Source organism: Arvicanthis niloticus, chromosome 25, assembly GCF_011762505.2.
Source record: "Arvicanthis niloticus isolate mArvNil1 chromosome 25, mArvNil1.pat.X, whole genome shotgun sequence".
NCBI lineage: Eukaryota > Metazoa > Chordata > Mammalia > Rodentia > Muridae > Arvicanthis > Arvicanthis niloticus.
Genome location: NC_133433.1, coordinates 12896843 through 12923423, shown reverse-complemented (window position 1 = coordinate 12923423; position 26581 = coordinate 12896843). Strand labels below are relative to the sequence as shown.

Sequence of the window (26581 nt, the reverse complement as noted above, 5' to 3'; positions counted from 1 at the left end):
AACTTCTTGTGTCAATGCTATTGCAGAAGCAGTGGTGCTAGCAATAGTGGTGCTAGTGGAGTTTTATACCAGCAGTAATCAAGCCTGCTACCCTCTTGCTCTGCTTAAAGCCTAAATCACTTCTTCCAGCACTTTCAAGCTTTTTTCAGAGAATCAAGGTTTTCTAATATTCAGGGAAATGAGACAAAACCTGGTTGATAGACCCCTGTAACAGACATGCCAGGTTTCAACACACCAACATAATTGGAAATTATACAGTCAATGTAACTTACAATAAATGCTGTAGAAGAGACAAAACCAATTTTAGCTTGACAATTAAAAGAGCCCTAAAACATGCACTAACCCTTGTTTGAAATCCAGATCCTGTCCCAACATTATCTTTTGCTATCCTAACATCATAGCGAGCTACAGCTAGTTTCCAAATATGTCTCTGACAAAGTCTAGATCCAGTCTTCCAAAAGTAGACTGTTATTTCACATATTGGATTGATTTCGAGACCAGTACATAATTGAGTCCTAATAGCTGGGCACCTTTAAGTAGAATACAAAGGACATAATTTCTCTTTTCAATTCTCTATTCCACAAGATCTAAAAACTTGAGGCATGGCAGCTTGTCCCATCTGGGATATAGTTAAACAAAGGTGGGTCAGGAACATATGTCCAATATAGTTCCCCAGTCACCCTTGTCAGGGCACTCAGCAAGCTCACAGTTTGGCATTATTCTTTGTCTCATCAACAGTATGTCTCACCAATCTTTTTAAAGTTCCATGGGCCTCTTCCACAATACCTTGTCCTTGAGGATTATATGAAAAAGAAATCCACTTAATAAATTGTTGACAAAAAGTCTCGACTGCTCAACTACAATTCCCAGACCCATTATCTGTTTTTTTTTTTAAATTGGATATTTTTATTTATTTACCTTCCAATGTTATCTCCTCTCCTATTCCCACCCCAAACCCCTTATCCCATCCCCCTTCTTCTATTTCTATGAGTGTATGATCCTGCCATCCTCCTGCCTCCCTGCTCTTGAATTCCCCAACACTAGGGAATCCAAACTTTCAGGTACCAAGGCTGTCTACTTCCACTGATACCTGACAAGGCCACCCTTGACTAAACACCTATACAGGTGGTGCCATGAGTCCCTCCCTTTGTGTTCTCAGGCTGAAGGTTTTAGAATGGCTACTCCAGCTTTTTTCTTAGGACCATTTGCTTGAAAAATTGTTTTCCAGCCTTTTACACTAAGGTAGTGTCTGTCTTTGTTACTGAGGTGGGTTTCCTGTATGCAGCAAAATGCTGGGTCCTATTTGCATATCCAGTTCATTAGCCTATGGCTTTTTATTGGGGGGATTGAGTCCATTGATGTTCAGAGATATTGAGGAGATTATTGCTTCCTGTTATTTTTGTTATTAGCAGTGACATTGTTTGTGTGGGTATCTTCTTTTGGATTTGTTGGAAGAGGATTACTTTCTTGCTCTTTCTAGGGTATAATTGCCCTCCTTGTATTGGAACTTTCCCACTATTATCCTTTGTAGTGTTGGGTTTGTGGAAAGATATTGTGTAAATTTGGTTTTGTCATGGAATATCTTGGTTTCTCCATCTATGGTAGTTGAGAGTTTTGCTGGGTATAGTAGCCTGGGCTGGCATTTGTGTTTTTTTCAGGATCTATATGACATCTGTCATACTTTTCTGGCTTTTATAGTATCTGGTGAGAAGTCTGGTGTAATTCGGATAGGTCTGCCTTTATATGTTACTTGGCCATTTTCCTTTACTGCATTTAATATTATTTCTTTGTTTTGTGCATTTGGTGTTTTGATTATTATGTGATGGGAGGTATTTCTTTTATGGTCTAGTCTATTTGGCGTTCTATGGGCTTCTTGTATGTTTATGGGCATCTCGTTCTTTAGATTAGGGAAGTTTTCTTCTATAATTTTGTTGAAGATATTTATTGGCCCTTTAAGTTGGGAATCTTCACTCTCTTATTCTATTATTCTTAGGTTTGGTCTTCTCATTGTGTCCTGAATTTCCTGGATGTTTTGTGTTAAGAACTTTTTGCATTTTGCGCTTTCTTGGACAGTTGTGTCAATATTTTTCCTATGGTATCTTTTGCACTTGAGATTCTCTCTTCTATCTCTTGTATTCTATTGGTAATGCTTGTGTCTATGACTCCTGATCTCTTTCCTAGGTTTTCTATCTCCCTTTCTATCTTCAGGGTAGTCTCCCTTTGTGATTTATTTATTGTTTCTACTTCCATTTTTATGTCCTGGATGGTTTTGTTCAATTCCATCACCTGCTTTGCTGTGTTCTCTTGTAATTCTTTAAGGAAATTTTTGTTTCCTCCTTAAGGGCTTCTACCTGTTTACCTGTGTTCTCCTCATTTTTTTTTTTTTTTGAGAGTGTTATTTATGTCCTTCTTAAAGTCCTCTATCATCATCATTTGAAGTGATTTTAAATCTGAATCTTGCTTTCCCAGTGATATGGAGAATTCAGGACTTTCTAGTGTGGGAGAATTAGGTTCTGATAATGCCAAGTACCCTGGGTTGCTGATGCTTATGTTCATGTGCTTGCCTTTCACCATCTGGATCTCCTTGGTGCTACCTGCCCTGTCTCTGACTGGAGCCTGACTTTCCTATTATCTTGGTTGTATCAGAACTGTATAGGGTGGGTGTTACTACTGGGGTTACAGCTGAGGCCCAAGATCTTCTCAGTGCTCATGCCCAGACCAGAAGGAACCAGTGCTTCTGTCCAGGAGTAAATTCCTGGGTCCTAGTGGGTGGGTCCCAGTTACTCTCTGTTTGGAGCAGGCATTTGTTACAGAATGAAAGAAGAGAAAAACAGCCCTAGCAAGATTCATACTCAGGGATGCTGAGACTCCAGGACCTTCTATTCCAGCTTGGTGCTTGATTCTACTGCAACTACATCGAAGCTGTTTCTTTTAAGGACTTGCTTCCAGAACTTTTCCAGAACAGCTAGATTGCCTGTCCAGCCTTTCTGACTGTCACAGTCATGGTGTTAGCTAAGCAATGAACTCTCTCAGCACATAGTGACTTCAAGGCAAATGATGCCAGCTAGCTCTCCTTTGAGTAAGCCAATTTTCCTATTTCCCTTTGGACCCCCAGATGAGAATTCTTTGCCCCAATTCAACTGGAAACAGACAAAAGGAGATCATCGTCCCAGTTCCTTATGTTGGGGTGGATGGTTCTGGTTACTTTAGAAATTATACATGTGTTGTCATTTAAAGAATACTTTACAAATGTCGCTTCGGACAGGGAGGGAACTAGAGAACTTAATCTCAGGGATTTCTACCTTTCCTGTCCTCTTCTCTATCCTTCCTTCTTAGGTAAAAAGGAGGGAGGAAAGAAAGGGGGAGACATAGTAATATCATAGAAATAGACAAATAGGGTTAGGTTAGCAAATTTACTCTTAAGTGAAACATTACATAGGTATATCTTACATTGGTAGAAATCTTTATGATTGTTACAAGGTTGAAGTTATAATCTCTTATTTTGGTATAGAATTTATTTTGTACAAATTTAGGGTTGTCACTGGTGTGAGTTTCTTATTGATATAAAAGTGGGATTAATATTTTTACTCTCATATAGGTATTATGCCTGTTTAACTCATTTAGAAATACAAGGCTTAGACCCAGTCCTTTTTAAACATTTTTTTTTTAAAACTGATTTGAGATGGTTGGCTTGTGAGTCAGGGGCCTATAGCAATTGCATGGCTCAGAGCTTACCATTAGGGTATTTTCTAGATTTTTAATTAGAAATAGTGGAAAGGAATTAACAGACAACAGTTCAGATTGCTTTACATAGATAGTTGGTTTTCAGAAAGTCAGAAGTCCACAGAATTGATGTTACAAGCATTCCTGTATAAACATTCATTTAATTGGAGACCTGTCTGCTCCTGACAGCTTCTCTGTCTTGGATTCTAAGAAGAAATTGAGCATCGTTGAAGTTACTGCAGTTGTGGTGAGACAGCCACTAGGCAAGAATTGCCTCTTTTCATCTACAGATGAAATACTGTGCAGAAAAAAGACACACTTGTGGAATAGTTGACTGATTATATCTGCCACGACAGAATAATCAGCCCTTAGAAATTCTACAACACTAAGGTCTGTCAGATGATTCTGGGCCATAAGGCTGAAGATTTGATGCTCCAACGTTCTCTAGTATAGGGACTGTCCAGGTGTTCAGCGGTCTCTATAAATTGGCTAAGTTTTAGAAGCTATGCTTAGTGCTTCCCATAATTTCAGTTAACCCAGTCATTCTGCATTTCTGACAGGGATGAAAACCTATAGTCTCATAGCCAATCCTGGCTATTTACTTTGAGAGAAAAGATCTGAGTAGATGGTTTTCAGCTGACATTCATTCTGAAGACAGGACATAAGCCAGGTTCAGAACTAAATCTTTTAGTTGAGAGAGATGGCAGAGGTTTTATTTAGTTAACAAAAATGATGGACTGGGTATTAGGCCTATCTTGTATTTTAACAATTATAACATGGCAATATAGTTTGTGTTCAATTTATATCTGAGAGAAAAGAGTCTTTTAATTGGACAAAAAGGGGGAAGTGTTGTGGATAGCCCTAGCCTTTTGTTTTCATGATATTCCCACTCCTGGGAGGGGCTGCAGAGGAGGAGTGAATCTTGTGAACCTTCTGTCCAATTGAATTTGTAAAATAAAGGCTAGAGCCAGTGATTGGGCAGTAGAAGGGGAAGTGGAGAAAAAGGCTTAGGGGAGGAGTCGGAAGAGGAGGAGTTAGAGGAGGAAGTTTCTCGGGGAGAGGTGAGGTAGGCAATGGAGAGCTGGAAGAGCGAGAGGAGCTGTTGGAGCCATTGGTGGAAGGACAAGGAGGAGGAGAAGAACATGGCTTAGAAAACCACAGGTTTTAAGGGATCTCATAGCTGGGGAATAGAGTAGTACAATGGTAAATCTGCCCAATCCAAGGCTTGCAATTTATAATCATAAATACTGAGTTGTGTTTTCCTTGACTGGATGTGTTTGGGTCAGAGATTTACCACAACAGGCATTTCTGTCACCTTACCTAAGATACTGCCTGGGTTAGAGCTCCTAGGAGCCCTGCTTTCTCTGGGTTCTGTCTAACCACTTTTTGGAATGCAAGCACAAATGGCCTCATTTAGTGGTTTCCATTCTGTCTGGTTGCAAATGAACATCAATTTCTCTTTATAATCCTATTCAACTGTTGCACTGCTAGTTTACTTCATCTGAAATGTCTTTCTATTCTTCTTTCTAACTTTTTTAAGTTTAGGTTTTAGATGTCAGCTCTCTACCATTTAGTTTATTTCTTAGGTTAGATATCATGAATAACCTTTTAAATCAGTCTATTGAAAAAAAAATAGTACCACAATGTTAGCATTTTGTGTAAGCTCTGCCCCACAGTTACCTGGCAAAAGCCAGGTATGCCTGACTCACTATAACAGGGGCTGCTTGCCCCCTCCTCTCTTTCTTGTTTTCTTGTGCTTTGCTCTTGCTCTGTCCTCTTACCCTCTTCTCACTCCCCATATCATTCCCCTCCCCCTTCTCTCTCCACATGCTCATGGCTGGCCTCTACTCCTGTTCTCTCTCTCTCTCTCTCTCTTTCTCTCTCTCTCTCTCTCTCTCTCTCTCTCTGTTTGTATTATCCTCTCAACTCCCCTCCCCATGCCTTGAATAAACTCTATTCTATACTATACCATGCTGTTTCTGGTCCCTCAGGAGGAAGTGATGCCTCAGCATGGACCTGCACAGGCACCCCCTTCCCTTACACCTGACTGTACATCCACCAAACATATTCCTTCTCTCCTTATCTTTTCTTAAAATATAACACACAAGAGAATAAGTTTGACATGCCTCTCTGAATCCTACCTTAAATCACTTTTATAAAAAGTTTCAAATGCCTTTTCTTTGTAGTTAACACCTATTTCTAGCAACATTTTTATGTGAAGTCATTTCAGAGCATGGGAGACCAAAAGTATACCTCTTTCCTATTGTCCCATCTTCTAGTAACTGGCTGGTTACTGTAGGCTCTGTCATCAGAATACAGTAACAGAAGTAAGAAGAAAACAGGAAATGAGTTCTCAATTTTTTGTTTGTTATATATATATATTTGTTGTTGTTGTTGGTGGTGGTGGTGGTTTTGTGGGTGTGTGCACGTGTGCATGTGTGTGTGTGTGTCTGGTTTTGTGGGTGTGTGCACGTGTGCATGTGTGTGTGTCTTGACTGTAAAGAGCAAGTGACAAAGGTCTGTAAAGTAATTCAGAAAATATCTTCATCCAGTTCTAGAAACATAACTTGAAGTCTAAAGGCAGGACATGGAAACAGCACCTATGATGTAATTGTTCAGTCACAGCATCTGGTGACTGACTTCCTGGCTGACTCTGTAGTACTGAGAATCTGAGCTTACCAGGGCTTATAAGTGATGAGTAAAATTTCTCCCAGTAATCAGTTTAGAATATGTGAATGAGCAGTGGTGTTTAATAAGCATTCATGTGTATGATAATGCAGGAGCTGTCACAGCAGGCCCCGAGAAACAGGTTGGACCTTGAACAGGCATGAATCACTGTTGGAGCACAGCACTGTCATTACTTGGTGTGTATGTGTGTGAAGCCAAATTAGGTCTGTGGTTAATCTAAGCAAAGCCCAATATTATCTGAACTGTCTGTGAACTGAACTGTGAATTGTTTTTGTTTGAGTTACTCACTGCCTCCCTGGTCTATTTCCCTTCATTATTCAAGTCCTAACTTGTAACAGAAATGAATACCATGAGGAAGAGGTAGAAGGAGAGAGCAGGAAGGAAGAGAAGGATAGATGGAGAGAGAGAGAGAGAGAGAGAGAGAGAGAGAGAGAGAGAGAGAGAGAGAGAGACAGAGAGACAGAGAGACAGAGAGACAGAGAGACAGAGAGACAGAGACAAAGGTTGAGAGAGGGATGAAAACATGTGATACTACCCTATGGCTAAGGTGATAAATTATTTTTGCTTTCATTGCAGTTTAGAGTTTTTATGTTACACCAGAGAGGGTTATTTAAAGTTGGTGGAAAACTCAAATGTTCATAATTTGTTTTTGTATCTTAGAGAGAACACTGGTTTCTTCTTTTTTTAAATAATATTTTTATTGATTCTTTGGGAATTTCACTTCATACACCATGATCACATTAAACTGCCAGTCTTTCCATATCTGCTCCCCCAACTCTTGTGACACCGTCAATCCCACAAAAAAGTAAATTCAACTTGTGTTGTCCATACACTCACTGAAGCATGGCCAAACTCTCAATTTTCCCAGGACGAAAGTTGAGTCCTCCATCTGTACCTCTGTGATAACCCTTCCCCCTACCCACACCTTCCAAAATTTACTAACAGCCTAAAAAGGCAGACATCAAAGAGAACTTTAAAAAATTGTGATAGAGATGCTGAGATGTACCTCTCTACAATCGATAATTTCTGCTTCCTTTTTCTAAGAGTGATACTTCCTTTTTCTTTAAAGAAATGTTTCAAACTCCAGGCACACTAGTCTCTTAATGCATTCTAGTCAGATGCTGATATTCTTCTCAGAATGGCAGATGACTGAGAACAAGGCTTCCTGTACGTTGATTTAGTTGCTCATTTGCTGATATGTTTTAAAGCAACTTATATGTATCCTGCTGAGTGTTACATGCCTTTGTGTATGCATTCCTCAACCCGTGCATATATTTGTATATTCAGCTAAAATGTTTTAAAATTACTCACCGTTACCTCTTCCTTAACCTTAGAGACATGTGGCATGGAGGACTGAAGTGTCCAGAATCTCCATTGTCTTTGAACACAAGCATATGCATCTGTGCTACTGATGTTTATTGACAAACATTAGTTCTCCACTCATGATCTAGCCACAAGAGCAGACAAGTGCCATTCCATGTTAAAGGCAAGAGCATGACCTGCCTTCTCATCTATAAAGCAAAATTAATGTATTATTATTATTATAACATTCTATGATGTGACAGTGTGCACAGAATAATTCTAGAAAAGAAATAATGTTTAAACAAGCAAACCTGGAAAAAGAGACAGACAGATGGACAGGGAGAGAGAGAGAGAGAGAGAGAGAGAGAGAGAGAGAGAGAGAGAGAGAGAGAAAATAACATGAAATCAAGGGATAAGTTTATAGAAATGTTATATGTCCATAGGAAATTATGATTTCTTGTAGAAGAGAGCAGGTGCAAATCAGAATACTATAGTAGTTAAAAGTAAAAGAGATAAAAGAAAATAGATTTATTGAAAAGAAGATTAGCTATACAGAAGAACCCTGTCTCAAAATCCTTCCCCTATAAAAGAGGATTATTTCACCCATTACTATGGTCAATTATACCAGCATAATATGACTAAAAACAGGTTATATAATATCCAATATTTGACATGTGAATTGTTGCTAGGTGTTTTAAATTTTTCTTTAATTAAAGAGGAGATTTAGAGGTCAGCATTTTTTTCTTTTTTTTGAGAATATTTTTTTCTCATACAATGTATCCTGAATTTTGATGCAATGTCTAAGATAGGGGTGGAAATGAAGGAGTTCAACATATGAAGGAAGCAATGCATTATGTACACCCATGACAAGAGGCATTATGGGTTTCCCTGAGTATGGGAACAGAGCAAGTGAAGGTAGCCTGCGTAGAGGTGACAAGTAGTCCTGAGTCCTGGGCCCTGGGTTCAGCTTGATCAACTTTGCTGGTCTGTTCCCTGTTCCACAATAAAAATAATGGTAGTTGTCAGCTCATAAGTTTGAGCATGAAATGAGATGATAGATATACAGGTACATGAATAGAAACATGCATAAATAGGTCTTAGGAAATAAGAAATAGTAGCTATTGCTATATAAATATAACACTAACACACACATGCACACACACACACACTATTGATGAATCAGCCATATTTGTCTTCCTCCTCATATACCATATGTGCAGCTGCAGCTAGGACAAGTATAGTTTTATACTGACAAAAATGATGTGGGGTATTGGAAAGATGGCTCAGTGGTTATTAGGAACATTTGCTGCTCTTGCCGGGGATTGGGTTCAGTTCCCAGGCCCCACATGGAGGCTCACAAGTACTTATAACTCCAGTTCGAAGGTGCTTTTTTTCTGGTTTCCATGGCATTCTATACTTGTGGTCCCCATACATATATGCAAACACAACACTCATATATATAATAAAACTAAATAAATCTTCAAGAGAAAGATATCATGGCTACAAATGTACCACTGAGTATAAAACATGCCATTTCATTTTAAAGGTGACACTAAAGAATCAGTAAGAAAAGTCTCTGTTTCACCTCCTTCATGTTCATGCATGTTGATGTGAACTTTTCTTTTGTATATGTTCATTCATTTGAAGTAATTTTATAGTATAAAACTAAGGCTGCCGATTGAAGCACATCTATGATTAAATCTTAAAATCACACATAGTTTATAACATTAAGTAAATGCCAAACTCTGAGTCACAACAGCACTCTTTTTTTCATAATGAATATGTTAATATCCTAATATAAAAATGTAAAATAGCATTAGGATTGTACTGCCTGGAAGAAATGAATATGCTCTTCCTTTTACAAGGCACTGATTGAATTGAGTTCATTTAGAAAATATAGTGAATCCTCAAAATACTCTGAAAATGACAAACATCTGAAAATTGTATTAGGTTGTTGTGATTTTGATCTAACATATAACTTCTTAAGTTATGGGTTATACAATTGAGTAACTGATTATGGCTGTGTCAAAATTGGTAACAGGAAAGCTTCTGGAATGCACATTGTCTGAAAATTAATTTATAATGTAAAAAGAATCTGAGGTATTTCTATCAGCATTCACCTACAGAATATCATGTAACATTACTGTAGCCTCATGTCTGAACATGCTACATGCTTCTTTTGAGATGTGAACATTATCATGCCATGTAATTTCAACAAACACTGCTGGAAACATGGCAGCTCTGATTCTGGACCACTGTATGTTGTGAATTGCACACAGTACTGTACATACCACATTTTCTGATATAAAAACATAATTATTTAATTACAAAAATAAATAATCTAAACATTTTTTTACTTTTATTCTAAGTGAGAACGTATTAAATCAGTATGTTTTTTAAAATTTTATAGTGCCAGAAAAATTATTTTTTGAATTTATGATTTGTGTTTAATGATAAAAACATCATTAAATAGATTATTTTTGCTTGTGATCAGAACAGAATTCCCCAAAGTTTCTGAAATCAATATACTTTGGCCACTTTATATTTTGTATTTTTGTGGAAAAATATTCTCAGCATTGATGATTATGAAATCAAAATATCATTAATTCTGAAACATCCTATAGTCTGCACTATTCTGACAAGATTTAATTCTTTATGTAGAAATATGTACAGCCATCTCATTTGGATCCAAATTTGTTTTCATGTTCAATTAGCACTCAATTTATATGCGTATCAATATATTTTTAAAAACCAAATTTTTTACTAGTAGTAAATGTTTGCTTTTTATACCTGTTACATATATTTATATATCAGATTTCACATAAAAATCTCTTGTCAAAAATGGGTGGAAACTTGAAAACGTTTGAGAAATCCTAGTTTAATAGATACTCATAAATTACTTGTGGAATATGACAAAGACCATGGCCTATTCTGTGATCTTATGGTGGGTTAATCTAGGCAGGTGCAGCTTAGAATGGAAAGAAGAGCAAGGGTTTGAGGTAAGAAGAGCTGAAATCTTTTCAGGTTGGTACCAACCACACATGTTAAAAGCCACATTCCAATACAACAAGAATTACAGATTTTCATCAAATTTCAGACAGCTTTGAAGTGTTCATAATGTGCAACTCTTCTTTTGTATCAACCCATAAGCAAACGACAGATCATAAAAACAATATATATGAGATATGCATATGGATTCCTTAGCTATCAGATAGTTGAAAAATTGTAATGTTATTTCTGTTGGAACACAGTCCAAGAAAGAAATCATATCAGGAGAATTCTGTGTATTTGTTTGAGGAAGCTTAAGGCAAGACTCTGTAGGAGGACCTACGGTGGGAGGAGTAAGGAGAAGAAGAGGAGGAGTAAGGAGAGGAAGAGGAAAAGGAAAAGGAGGAGCGAGGGAGAGTGGAGATGAAGGAGGATGGAGAGCCACGCAGGTATGGAAAGCAGTTGAGGGTAACAACTTTTTTATCTAATTGAGAAATAATTCTCTTTGTATGGGCATATTGTTATTGAGCATTACCAAACTTATAAAGCCTTTGATTAATCTTTAGGCATTAGAGTCTCATTTTCTTATTGGGCCTGCATGGATGGCAGGATGGTCTGGGCAATGCCCAGACTTGTAGATATAGCGTGGAACATTGGCAGAGCCATCTCCCATGCTGGCGTCTCATGGGTGGCAGGGCTGGTGTTTCTGGCTGGCCATTTCTAGCTGTGGTGCGCAGGTAGTTTCTGGCCACACAACATGGCAGCTGAGCTAGGCAGAGATACTGCAGCTTAGATAGTCAGCTAGACCGATGGCCATTTTTAAATAATTACTACAACAAGACTCCTGTGATCTCAGTTTGTTCTAAAACATGAAATTGCTCCTGTATTGTTTTGGGGCCCCCTCCCAGGTGTAGCAGATAGAAGTGAGTTTATCTCAGATTATTCATTACAACTTGATATTGTTATTTGTTTATATGCTTCTATGGACAAACAGGCTTTTGCCATGTGTGGCATGTCTACCATGTGTGGTTTGTCCTTAAAATTATACAGTTTACTCATGTTACTTCTTTTAACCTAGTAGAAATCGATGCTCCCAATAAAGTTGACATTTTAGTCTGCCTCATTTATTGGCTCCATTGACCCAGGTCCTACTACCTCCAGAGCAGTCAACAATTTTGATAGTTTCTTATCTTCTGTATATCATTAATTAACTTTTTGAGTGCAATTTTCTTGACCCACTTTTTCTCTCATAATCCTAATGATTCTCACTGTGTAGTTTTTAGGAACATATATTTTCCATTAGAGCAGAGTTCATGAGATGTTAAATTTATCCATTAATATGTTTGCAATGAATTACAAAATACAAAGAGATGTCTTTATAATTACATTGTGGTATTTTGATTAGGAATCCTGATCCACCACTTTTCTCAGTGGCATGATTTCTCATTTCCCAGTAGCCACACAGTGAGTATGCTTTCTGTGATTTCCTGAAGAACATGGTAGAAAAGAATGCACTCACAAAGCAATTCAAACTCAAGGGGCTGGAGATAGCGGATTGGAGAGGAATCTCAATGGTTGTAACTCTTCTTGTAGAAGCACATGGGTCCTATTAGCCCTTCCCTGCTGCAAAGTGAGCTTTGCCATGGCTTTTTGTCTGTTCAGGGATGAGACATGGACAGACTTTCTGTGTTTATTTTCAGGCAATTGAGCAGATATGGGCCTTAGAAATAAAAAATGCAAAGTGTTTGGAATTGGCTTTCTGGCTCTGTGGTTTGGAAAGGCATTAGATCTGGCAGCAAGAAGCATAGAGAGAGCCACTGAATACATCTGTTCTTGGCTGACCCTTGCATGTTATTGAGGATGTGCTGGTCTGTGTTGTGGCTAATGAGAGACCAGAAACTACAAGTGTTTTGTGAGTTGATGTTGGTGGTTGGATGGAAAATAGCTTGTTTTTCTAAGATGCTGGAATTCTAGAAATATCTCTATTATTGCCTTCCCTGAGGTCCAAGAAGCCTTGCTCTTGTTTTCAGGGCTTCTGCCAACAATCAGGACAAGTCACAAGATTGGATTGTTCAGACATAATTAATATTAAATTCATAAGTACAGCACTTAACTCTTCCTAGATCTTTGAAAATTGTTGCATGCCACTTTTATTGAAGAAACAATTAAGAAAACTTTTTCAAAGCTTAAATAGATTTTTACTCTTGATCTTTCTTTCCCTTTCTTTCTTCTTTCTTTCTTTCTTTCTTTCTTTCTTTCTTTCTTTCTTTCTTTCTTTCTTTCTTTCTTCTTTCTTGTTTTATTTGAGACAGGATTTCTCTGTTTAGCCCTGGCTGTTCTGGAACTTACTCTGTAGATCAGGCTGGCCTCAAACTCAGAAATTTGCCTGCCTCTGCTGGGATTAAAGGCGTGCACCACCACTGCCCGGCTACTCTTGATATTTCTATCTGGAACAGCTTGTTTTATTTTCTTTCATATCTTTGCATCTGGGATTTCCTGAGAGTTGCTGTTGGAAGTGATGTTTATATGACTAGGGTTTGTCTTGCTATTGGTGATTTCCATTGATACAGTTTAAGATACCAAATACCCCCAAATTTTAAAGCTGTGAGATGAAATGTAGCAGTTGATAGTATATATGTCTGTGGCATTCACCTTATCAGGTATTTACTACAGACTATGACTTTCTCTTGAAGTTCAGTTTATAGTAGCATGCAGTTCATGATGTTTTAGAGAAATATCATTGGGTATGGGAAGAAAAAGAAGAAGAAGAAAGAGAGTGAAAGAGAGAGAAAGATAATGATGGAGATAGGTATCAAGCAGAAAGGACTCTTGAACATTTAGTTCACTGAAAGGTAAATTTGGTGGTTTGGAAAAGAATGACATACATTAACACCCATGTTTAAATGCTTAGTAATCAGGAAGTTGCACTATTTCAGAGGAGTTAGGAGGTGTGGTTTTGTTAAAGAAAGTGTGTCACTGGTTTTGAACTTTTAGGTTTTCAAAGAGCAAACCAGCCCTAGTGGCTCTTTCTCTTCCTGCTGCATGCAGATCCAGATGTAGAACTCTCAGCTACCTACCTCTCTACCACATGTCTGCCTGTGTGCTACCATGTTTCCTACCATGATGACAATGGGCTAAACCTCTAAAACTGCAAGTCAGCCCCAATTAAAGGCTTTTCTTTATGAGTGTTGTTGTGGTGATAGTGTCTCTTCACAGCAATAGAACACGTATTAAGATAGTAGCTGTCACCCAATGCTTGATAATGGAGTTATGTTGTAAATTAGGTTATGTTCCAAAAGATATTGTGGTTTCATCCCTTAGTTCCCATGAATGTGACCTTATTTGGGAGTAGGGTCTCTGTAGATGATCAACTTAAAGTGGGGTCATTAGAGTGACTCCTAACTCAACAAATCTGTGTTCTTATAAAAATGAAATCTTTAGATACAGAGATAGGTACATATAAAGGGAAAATACCAGGCAAACATGAAGGTGGAGGTTGAGTGATGTTTTCACAAGTTTAGTACAGTAAAAGACTGTCCACAAGCCACCAGGAGCTAGGAAAATGAACCAGGACAAATTTTGTCTTATATCCCTTAGGAGGAATCAACCTGGACAACATCCTGATGTCAAGCTTCCATTATCCATACCTGTAAAAAATTAATTTCTTTTGTTTAAGCCATCCATTCTATGGCATGTTGTTATAGAAACCCTAGGGAACAGAAATTCTTAGTGAAATTTCATTTTATTTTATTTTAAAAAGCATAAATTGTTCTGGAGTTAAAAAATATATAGAAACTAGTTCTAGTCCCATGGCCCACAAACCTTCTTTGTTCACCAGCCACCTTTCCTGAGTAATCAGCTTCTGTCATTTCCCCACCCTTGCCCCATTGCATAAGGCTAGTTCTAGACAGGGGCCCATGTCTGAGGGATAATATTGTTGTAACAAAACATCATGACCAAAGAAACTTGGGGGAGGAAAGGCTTAATTCAGCTTATAATTCCACAGCACAGTTAATCATCAAAAGAAGTTAGGACAGGAACTCAAGGACTTTGAGGCAGGAGCTGATGTGGAAACCATGAGGAGTTCTGTTTACTGGGCTTCTCTTTCATTGCTTGCTCAGGCTGCTTTCTTATAGAACTCAAGGCCACCAGCCCAAGGATGGCACCACCAACCAGGGAAACAATTGAAAACAGACCTCATGAAACAAAAGAGCTCCTGTAGAGCTAAGGAAACATTCAGGTGAAGAAGAATCTCATAGAATGGGGGAGGATCTTTTCCATCTCTACACCTGACCATGGATTAATATCCGGAATATACAAAAAAAAAAAAAAAAAAAAAAAAAAAAAACTCAAAGAAAACAGTTAAGAAAACAATCTGACCTACCTAAAAATGGGCTAGGAATCTAAACAGAGAGTTCTTATAGAAGAAATGAAAATGGCTGAGAAATATCTTGCAAAGTGTTTATCAGCCTTAGCAATTAAGGGAATGCAAATTTAAACAAGTTTGTGATTTTATTTCACTCTAGGCAGAATGGCTGGGAACAACAAAACACTAATACCAAATGCTGGTGACGTTGTGTGGGAAGCAGACCCCTCATTTGTTGTTGATGAGAGAGCAAATTGGTGCAGTCACTCAGGAAATCCTCAAAGGACTGGATGTAAATCTATCATGTGATAGATATACCTTGTTATATGTCCCAAGAACTTGTTATTGTACTTTATACAGACTTGCTGCTCTATTCACAATAGCTTGGAGATGAAAAGAACTTAAATGTCCTTCAGCTGAAGAATGAGTAATGAAAATATGGTACATATTAAACAAAATGGGATAATATATTCAGCTGTTAAGAAAAAATGAAATCAAAAAATTAAAAGGTAAATGGATGATCCTAGAAAAAATTATACTGATCAAGGTATCCTAGGGCCAGAAAGACAAATGCTATATGTTCTCTCTTATCTGTGGTTCCTAGCTCCAAATCCTTAGATGTGAATATACAGTGTTGAGTAACCACAAAACCCATTAATGGATAAAGTGACCACAAAGTGTGTGTGGAGGGCAGTGCTTAAGAGGTGGATAGCAGAATGCAGGTTTTGTGCAGTGGGAAGTGGAATAATGATTGTTATGGTATAAGGAGGAGTGAGGGAGGGAGGTCAACACAGAAGAAAGAGGCATGTGAGCAAATAAACACCAATGTTGTTTGATAAAACCATAAGAAATCATATTATTTTATATTTACCCAAATTCTCTCTCTATATATACATATCTATACATAGATATATATGTATAGATATGTATATAGATATATATGTGTATGTGTGTTTGTGTGTGTGTGTGTGTGTATGTGTGTACATGCGTGCATGTGTGTGTGTGGAAATTATGTTACTTGGGCTGATAATGCACCCCATAAGAACCATAGACTAACAAGAATCTCAGTATCTTAAGTGAGAGAAACTTCTTCTTGAATGTTTGTTCAGGGTAGTCTGACTTCCTAAACAATATAGACTATCCGTTGGTTGCAGAACAGAAGTTGAAGTATTGCATTTATTGCTGAAGATACTTCACACTTTGGACACTGAATATATGATTCAAGCTGTAGCTCACCTGCAAGCTTCTTTTCTGTAGCCTACCTTCTATTGTGCCAGAAAATAATGTACACACTTAAAGAGAAGCAAGCAATTAGTAGTCCTACCTAGCTGCAGTGTCTATAAGCCGTATCAATGACTAGCATGGGAAAATATCCATGAAAGCGTAATAAGTGGCACTTACATGTTGGTGGCAAGTATTGGCTGTGTAATTGGAATTAGGGCACACTCAACAAGGGTGAAGTTGTACCTAGTTCTAGAAACCTACCCAAATTGTCAGGGTTATGGATCTTAGAAAGAATCTATTATTGCTACTTTGCTAGACCAGCATAATGCCTAACTACAATCTAAATCTAATCCTTACATACACAGGTGGGTGTAGCTGTCACCTCTTATTAAAGAAACTTCTTTTTATAGAAAATGAAACAATCACCAAAAACACAACTAGATAAAATGTAGAGATTAAAAAACTATGGGCAGCCCAGTCACACTGGATTTATCTACATCATATCTCCTGCATCTATGGCCCAGGGAACACCACAGGGAAGGGGGCAGAATGATTAAGAGCCAGAATACCAGTATGTCAGCTGTGAAACATCTCTCCTAGAAGTGGCTGCATGTTTTAGACTGGAACAATGGCAGCATCAGTTCTAAAACCACATACTCACAATCAAAAATGGGCTAAGCAGGTTGTATTCATATATCTATTCACACTTGTACATATATGTGCATGTAACAGTAATAATCAAATCTAACAGACTATCAGTTTGAAAATGAGGGTCATGGGAGTAGCTGAGGGAAGAGAAGCAGGAAAGTGATGTAATAAGAATTTCAAAAGCAACTTAAAAAAAAAAGAAAATTCAGAAGTGCTAAAAAATGTAGTTCAGCTTGTAGAGTGCTTCCCTAGTATACATGAAACTGTAGGTGTATATGCATTTCCAGCACCACATAAACCAAATGTAGCTCCTACAACTTGGGAAGCAGGGGGCAAAGGGATCAGCAGTTCATGGTGTTCCTAACTGTACTGTGAGATCCTGGACTACTAAGACTATCTCTCTCAAAATTAAATATAATATAATATAATGTATAAATACACAAGTATATAAATGCATCATTACTTAATATGTGTATGAGAATTATTGGATTAGGGTGACATAGACCAGATCTAGTTCTATGTGTGCTTTTAATACATGATTGTACTGTTGAAATGACCCAGACCTCAGATTCCAAAGATCTTACCTTGGTAAAGTGAAATGCACATTTTTTTTTTTTTTTTTGAAATAGGTGACAAGCTGGTGTTGTGGCTGGTGCTACACTTTGTTTTGAGAAAATACAGAATTTAATTGCTACCCAGCCACAAAATTATGTAATAGTCCAACATAATTATAGTAAGATAAGTTGGAGAGGCCTGTAATATTCAAATTGGCTACAAAATCTCCAAAATAGAAGCTTGCTTTCTTTCTTTCTTTCTTTCTTTCTTTCTTTCTTTCTTTCTTTCTTTCTTTCTTTCTTTCTTTCTTTCTTTTTAATGATTCTAACCAGTTTGTGTCCTCAGGACTCCGTGTTTTGTGTAAATTGTGGGTCCCTGTGATAATGCTATAAGCCTGGGGCCAATGGGAGGGCATTGATTTTGGATAATGACTTTATGTAACATCTGGTGCTAGTTGCACACACAAGTATCATTACTTCTCTTCTTGGAGGACATCATGGGCCCTTCTGTAGATTCTTTTCATTAAATTCACCATGGGAGGCCAACACTGTCTAACCATGAATCCATGTCTCCGGTAGATGACTGCTCAGGCCAAGGGGTAGAGACAGGCACAGTTTTGTTTAAAAAGTCCAGTAGATTTTAGTTCTGGGCTTTCTGTTCGAAACAACACATTTTACTTTGCTTGCTTCTGTGCCACTGAGTGTGTGGCTTCTTGAGAGTAGCTGTCACAATGATGCTGAAATCTTGCCTGCTGGTGATTTCCAATGATGCAGGACTGTATTAGTTAGGGTGTCTGTTGCTGTAATGAAACACCGTGACCAAGAGTAGGTTGGGGAGGAAACAGTTATTTGGCTTACACTTTCACATCCTTGTACTACATCACTGAAGGAAGTCAGGGCAGAAAGTCAAACAGGGAGAAGACGTGGGGGCAGGAGCTGATGCAGAGGCCATGGAGGAGTGCTGCTTATTGACTTGTTCCTCATGGTTTTCTCACTCTGTTTTCTTATAGAAGCCAGTACAACCAGCCCAAGGGAGGTCCCACCTACAATGGCCTGAGCACCTAGTAACTGTGAAAATGTACCAGAGGTTTACCCATAGTCCAAACTTATGGAAGCGGTTTCTCAATTGAGGCTCTCTTCTTCTAGTAACTCTAGCTTGTGTCAAGTTGATATGAAAATAGCCAGTACAAGGACAAAAGCCAAACCCCCGAGAATCCTAAAGCTGTAAGGTACCACACAGCACCCAGAAGTACATATTTCTGTGACATTCACAATCATTACTGGGCCTACAATTTGCTTTGGCATTGACTAGATGTTTGTTGCGCTTGTTTGCAGTGTTGGGTTCATAGTAGTGTAATCCGGGTCAAGATGTTTCTTATTTTGATGTGTATGATCTTGAAGCTTTCCAGGTATGGATAAGGTGAGCTGTTAAAAAATGGTCAGCGTCTCAAAAACTCTATCACTCTAAAAAATGAGTTTTTATTTTATATGTGTGTTTGCTTGAATGTACCACTTTTATGGAGTGCCCTCATACGTTAGAAGAGGTCATCATATCTTCTGAAACTGGATTTACAGTCAGTTTGGAACCACTATATGGTGCCAGGCATTGAGTCTAAGTCTTCTGGAAGAGCAGCCAGTGCTCTTAAGCACCGATCTATTTCCCCAGCCCCATATTCTCAGTTTTATTGAGCTTGGAAGATTGCAACAGAATGGAATTTCCAAAATACTTCCATGTTTCACAGTAGGCCTTGTGGCAGACTCTATTGTAACAAGTATCACATATATCTGCTGAGCCCAGAGACGTGGGAATTATTATATACAGAGCTGTGTGAGAAGTTGTGATCAATTCATAGACAGTTCATCATGTCGTGTGTAGAAAGGTGATTTGCCTTAACTAGCTTTAGCCTTTAGCAGTAAGAACCATGCTTTCTTGCTGCCCTAAAATGAGACCAGCCTGCTGGTCCAATTCTACCAAGCATGTTTCCCCACAGAGGAAAACTGATGGAAGTGGATGTACCTAGACTCATGTATTTGGTACATGGATTAGAGATGGCTGACTTTTGACTGCAAGTTATTTGCAAGACAAAGGAGATAACCTTAAACAACAGTTTCTGGTCACTACTTGCAACCTAATTCATACATTAGGGTTCAGGCCATGCCACACTGGAAGAGAGGAATTCTTCTGTTGGCACCATGCCCCAGACTACTGACCTTAAATATACAGGCAAGAAAATGTGAGCAAGTATTATTCTAACTATTCAAATGTCACCAGGACTTGAGAAATGCCATAATTAACAGGAAAAAATTGGAACAAGTTGTTGCAGTGAATTAATCTCTCTTCACATCATTAGGTAGGGACAGTCTCATACAATGGCTTTGGGACTAGTTTTTTCAGAACCCATTATTGTAAATTATCTGTACATTTAAAATAGAAGCAAGGGAGGGAAGAAGGCATGCCAGCACTGGCAGGTCCTGAAAGTTTGTGTACACAATGTCATTAATCTTCTCAATAGACCCAGGGGGTGCATGGCATACTTTCCTATTACAGGAGAGAAAAGTAAAGCTCATATTGTGGACTTTGTCCAAGGTCACAAGGAAGGGCAGGAAAGACATTCCATTGGGTCTGCCCAGATGCTGTTCTCACTCCTATGATATCTGCCTTGCTGAAAAGAAACCACTCCTGTCATAGCACATATTTTGCATTTTTGCTGTTTTTGTGTGTATGTGTTCATGTGTTTATGTGTGCCTATAGGTATACTAGGGTGTGTGTGTGTGTGTGTCTGTGTGTGTCTGTGTGTGTCTGTGTGTGTAGAACAAAGGTCAAACACTGAAACGAAATGATCAGTATTTTCCTTAATTGCTCTCAACAGTATTTTTTAAGATAAGATCTTTTACTGAACTAGGAGCTCACTCAGCTAGACTGTCTGACCAGCAAGCTCATGGATCTGTCTGTCTCTACTTTCCCAGTGTGTTAGAGCACTTGCTACTGTACTCTGCTTTCTTCTGACTTTAGGTCTTTGTGTTTGTGTGGTAGGCATTTTATTGGCTAAGTGTTCTCTCAGCCCCTTCTTCCCCTTAACGTTCTCAAATAGCACAGCATCATTTTTTCCGGGTCCCTACTTGGTAGTCAACTGTTGACAACAACCAAAAGAAACTTATTCTAAGTACTAGTATTTCATTTTTAGACTCCATTTAATCATAGGGAAAAACTAAGGTCAGGGGCTCAGGCTCTAGGGAAGCTGGGGACTTCCCTGTAGCTGAACAGCTTCTGTTGTGAACAGTTGTCTGAGTCCAGACATCTCAGGAAACAACTTGTAAAAGGACAGTTGTTTGTGTCCAGTCATCTCAAGGTCCGTGTCTCCATATTGCTGGCAGGATCAAACAAGTTTATGTTCCCAGTCCTAGGAATGAACATCTGTCCCACTTCTCCAAATGTTTTAATTGTCTATTAACTTTAAAGAATATAGAAATTGTTGTAATCTAAAGCAAGGTGCAAGAGTTATAAAATATAGCCAGTTGCCTGTTATGCACCAATTAACTACATACAGTTGACCCACACCTTTGTCCTCTTATCACTCTGAGCTCTGGACCTAATTTCTAGGAGAATGAATTAAAGACCTTGAAGCCAAGTGCCCTGGATGTGGCCCAGTCTCCAACAGGTACTCCCTGGCTTAACCCATAATGTCAAAATGCAACTGGATAACACTGCAGTTCCTCCCCCAATTGCTTTGTGCTTCCATTCTTTAAAAAAATATTGTATAATATCCCTTCCGGGACATGGTTTAGATCTGAAACTGGCCTCCTCCATGAGCTCTCAGAAACTAAAGGTTTCATTTTTAAGCTTCTGTATCTGAAGTGAGTTTTCTCAGCTTCCATCCCAAACACAACAAATGTTGAAACAGAGTGATAAAGTACTTTTTGACCCGACTTACCCATTTATCTGTGCTTAAAGGCTGCCAGTGGTAATAATTCTGACATTTCTGAAGTCTAGTCCGGCCCCACATTTCAAAGTGAAAAATCAAAATGGCAACAAATCACAAATACAAGAGTGATTCTTTCAGACAGAACACAAGGGAACAGAGCTATTAAAATTACCTTCTCTCCTGCCTTTCTATTTTCCAGGCTGTGTACTCTATGCTATTGATGTCAGCACCATCATAAGCAAATGTGTCCCAGTACCAGGTATGACACAGACACCGAAGCTATAGCTTTAGGTCTACCTAGAGGAGATGGCAGATCATCTGTTTCACACTGTGAATGGTATAGACTGAGGAAACTCCTCACTAGGATTTGTATATGAATTAGGAACAAGCAGACAGAAGTTTTCTGCTATAAAGATAGGACGATTTTTCTTTTCATTTGAGGCAAAATTACAGAACAAAGTAATTGGGAAAAAAACATTATTTAACAGTCAACTGAGCTAGGCTGGTTTATAACCTATCACATGAAATGCCCTGAAATTAAACCAGAGCTCAAAATGGAGAGAACAGAAGTTCCAGCAGTGCAAAAGCCAGCAAAAAAAAAGTATATATTCTATGTGCATTTGTCTTTTATCCCAGCTCATGTTGAAAAGCTAGACACAGGTATAAAAACACAGTTTGATGCTGGTTTTAAACACAAACCATCTTATCATTTATAAAAACAGAAACGCTCATGCACTGGTTGCACTCCTGTTTGATAAATCTTGCCCTTGCTGTCAAGTCATTGATTTCTGAGAATACTCATTCCTCAGATCTCTTCTACTGTATGCTTCTCTGTTACACGTTCATCTCTTCTGGGTGGGAAGTGCTTGGTTTCTTCCCCTGCCCTTCACATGTCACGACTAGGCTTTTGATCTTTGTTCTTCATTCTTCCCTGGTAGCTGCACGATCACGGATGGACTTTTAAAAACTCAAGTTCTGAGGAGAACGTTTCTGCCTTGCAGGTAACTGTCAAGTCTGTGAAATTTGACATTCTGAATCTATCCTCTATTTTCTCATGTGATTGAAGGCCCCAATGTGGAGCTAAGAATTAAAAAGTCAGGAACATTTTATTAAATAATAAACTAGAATACAGAAATCAATGGTAATGATATATTAAAAAAACCCATATTTACTCTGGCTACGTATGGGGAATTCAGCGATGTCAGAGGACTGATCTGAACTAAATCTGTCTTGTCCATTTCTTTTATTACACATTGTCCAATCCTTGCTTATGATGCCAGTTTACTTCTGCTCCCATCCTGTCTGCCAAGGGATTTGCCTGGTCAGAAGTCTGCACGTCTGATAGCCTTACTTTGAATGTCTAACACTTCATTTTTCTCTGAGTTTATTTCACATTAACTGGCATAACTATAAGTCATAGTTAAAAACAGAAATGCTACATCAGTCATGTAGGTATTTTCCACCCAAATCTGATCCAGCTTTCTTCCTTCTTATTGGGCATTATATCTACTCCCACCTGGGCCGTTACTTCTGCCATATAAACTTATTTCAGTTTCCAAGAGATGGTGTGAATAAGAATGAATCTGGTTTTTTTTTGTTGTTGTTGTTTTTTTTTTTTTTTGTCAAAGTGAGAGCAGGGAGTTATACTCATATAAAGCAAGAGGTAAATTCTGTTTGATACAGTATTGCTTTGTTAATGAGCGAGTCCACAGCGCTGTATAAAGATGTGTAGAACATATGACCAGCATCAGACCAAGAAAACTGAGCATACACAGGCACATAAAAAGCAGCCTCAACTTGAACATTTGTTTGTCTTAACATTAAAGGGTCCAGCACATGGTGAATTATCTTTAATTTCTAACTATATCCAAATAGAATAAGGGTCTAGAAAATAGTTTTCTGGTGACTTGTGATTATATACAAAATAATCAGTAGGTAAAATTTGTCTGAACTTCTTTTAAGATGTGGAACATGAAGGCAGGTCACCTTGAAGGGCAGAGACACTGGATGGACCTTCTCAAAAGTGTTTTCTCTCTGGTGAATGGTGCTACAACTGAGGAAGTATGAGGCACAACTCCGTTGCTAAGGCCCAGGGATTCTGCCCTGTTATAATCCTGGTAGTGACCATCACCCACAAGACAGACAATGGGGTAGCCAGTGGGACAGTCACCAAAATGACAGTTACCAGTAACTTTGACGGAAAATTCTTGCTCAGTTTTATCTTTTGCTTTAATATTCTTTGTTCATTGGACTTCAGGGAAAATCACATTCAATTCAAATTCATCCTAAATTGTGTTTATTACTACTAATGTAGCACAGATAAGGTATTTTTCCTATGACACAGCTATGAATTAAATAAAAGAGAATCATAAAACAGCTTGTGATTATAGTGGAGTGAAGACAAGAAGTTTGTATTCAGCAAGAAGGCCTTACCTATATTTTTGATAACAACAACAACAACAACGCCACCATTTTTTTTAGTGTGACTTTGCATTTTGCTGCAAGAGCTAACCTAAGACTAAACTACCAATGAGAGCAGTTGATTTGACATTTTCCAACAGGAATATACAATCCTTATCATCTTCAGAGGCAGAGAATGTGTTTTCAGTGGGCATGGGCACAGATGGTTAATGAGGAGTTTCTTTTCTTTGCAGATGCTCTCATTTTCTAGTCAGTAAAATGTTTAATGACCTGGAGACTTCCTTCACTCTGCTGTCCATAAATCACAGGATCACCGTGTCTAACAGCTCAAGGTAGAAATGCAAACAAATTGGGATACAAAAAAATCTTTAGGGCCAGAGACCCTCTTCTCTCAGACAGACAGATCTGTGTGCTTGGGGTGCTTCGGGTTATGGTTCAGCTCGTTCCTGGCTGTTCCTGTCACTATGGTACTAATTTGGCATGCAAACACTCTTTCATCAACAAAGTTGTCAAGACACATGGGCACAGGGAAAATTTCTTGAGCAGGGCACTGAAATCATTCTGTAACATTAGATCTGTGGAGCTCTGCCTGGATATTCTAGGTCCTTGTCATTAAAGAGCTACTCTTCCAGCTTCCCCACTCCAGTGGTGTCATTTCTCTTGTGCAGCCAAGAGAGGTTATAAATTGGTATCATCATCAGCCTAGGAGAGGATCGAGCCATGCTACAGTGCAGAGTCTGCTCGGCAGGATTTTGCACAGCAGCTGCAGAACTTTCACCTCCTAGGCAAGAAAACCAAAACGCATGAAAAAGCAGTCTGTTTGGTGGTATTGTAGCAAATCATCAAAACTTAGTCACCTAATGAAACATACACTTTGGTTGCAGGACATAGAGAAATCAGTCTTAAACCGACTGGAAATATGCTGCATATACATGAGTTTATAAGGGAGGCTTGTAGCTGACGACTTTAATCTCAAAATCTTTGGAAAAAAAAAAACAAAAAAAAAAACAAAAAAAAAAAAAAACACTCAACAAGCATATATATTACTGTCCCTGGCTACTGTGATGATGAACTACTGTTCATAATGGGTGATGTGATAGCTCAGTTTCAAATACTCTAAGTGATGTTTTCAATATGGACCTTTATAACTTTACACCTTTCCTTTTGATAGGCTGAGCTATAAATGTAAACAATTCTTTATTGGTGTATAGCCATTGTCCACGGTACTAGGTTTCATAAACAGAGTTTCTTTCAAGATTAGTATATATTTCATCATGTTTACTACTTCTCCCTAGCCCTCTCTCTGACATCTCTCCTGATATTCTCCTTCATACCCCTTGTCCTCTTATACTTTTGTGTCATATGTACACATAAATAGGTTTGTGTTCTATAAAAAGATACAGGACAGAAAATGTGATATTTGCCACTCTGAGGTTGGCTTATTTTGCATAATATGGTGATCTCAGTTACATACTTTTTAAAGCAAATGACCATTTCATCCTCTTTATGGTACGGGTTTTAATATTGCCATGGGAGATGAAAAAACTACTGATATAGCAATAAGGAAAAGCCAAAGAATGTTTGCCTTGTTTACAATAAATTAGAGCATTTATTCGTAGGATGTTTTGCATTCTAGAGTGTCAGTGAGCATTGGGACAGCAAAGATGTACCTGATCTTCCCAGGCATCCATCTTTTCTTGAACTCTTTATGGAAATACTCTTGTGCACACAAAATTGAGTGAAGATTGTTTTCTTCTTTTGTAATTTCTCCTTTTTATTTCATTGATTATTCTCTACTACTCTTAAGATTTAAATAATTCAACTCCCCCTCAATGGCAAACTCACATGACCAACTAAAATTTTCAGAAGTTCCCAGGAAGCCTGGTGGATATGCCTATGTGAATGACATGTGCATTGTAAACTCTATATGTAGTCAGCAATAGACCTCTCAGAATATACCTCTCTGGGATTTATGCTTTTATGACAAGTCAGTCACTGAAGGATGGTGTGGGTTAGTAAAGATTTGTTCTAGAAATGTACTCTTCCCTCCTCAGCAAAGATAACAAAGGCTTAAAAAGCCATGTATAAAAAAGTTGAATGTTCATTAAGACCAAGGCCATAGGAAGATATATTTGGATGTGTAAATGTGATTGTGAAAGCTACATTCATGACATCCTAGACCTAGATTGTTTTCTAGACAGAAAATATTTAAATTAATCTGTGATTTGTTAGTTTGTAGTCTTCTTATTAGTTTACACATGACTAATACAATATCATGAACATCAAGTCTTTAATATATGCATATATTTATTTCTAATTTTAAGAAGCACCACCATTTAGGTAGCAACACTATTTAAGATGTGAATATATTATTTCTCCTTACTTTATAAAGGACATTTCAAATATTAAAATTCATTTGACAAAGAAAGTTGCAAATATTCTTCCTATATTTGACTATCTGTTGTAAAATATATATATATATATATTTTTTTTAAATATGGGTAATGAAACCAAATAGCCCATCTGACTTTATGTATTTAATTTGGCCAATAAAAGGACACTGAGATTATGCAAGAATAACAAAGGTGAAACTGCTGACAGATAAGGACATGCTTGCCAAGCCACTGGAAGGAGGAAAGAGCAAGACTGAAATGATATGATATAGAACAGCGTCACCACAAGATCAATCTGGGCATGGTAGGAAAGTGGCAGTGGTTATGTTAGCAGGGGATACAATTATACAA

General features: G+C 38.1%; 1 protein-coding gene and 2 long non-coding RNA genes across 3 annotated transcripts in view; 2 read left to right on the top strand and 1 right to left on the bottom strand.

Moving 5' to 3' along the window:
• Positions 1 to 26581, bottom strand: part of Nkain3 (sodium/potassium transporting ATPase interacting 3) — a 588474-nt gene that overhangs the window by 60634 nt on the left and 501259 nt on the right. The window lies entirely within an intron of this gene.
• Positions 1 to 26581, top strand: part of LOC143438490 (uncharacterized) — a 176750-nt gene that overhangs the window by 105421 nt on the left and 44748 nt on the right. The window lies entirely within an intron of this gene.
• LOC143438384 (uncharacterized) lies at positions 21614 to 24169 on the top strand. The gene is made up of 3 exons (XR_013107253.1): positions 21614 to 21675; positions 22355 to 22417; positions 24071 to 24169. It is a non-coding gene; the product is annotated as an uncharacterized LOC143438384 (long non-coding RNA).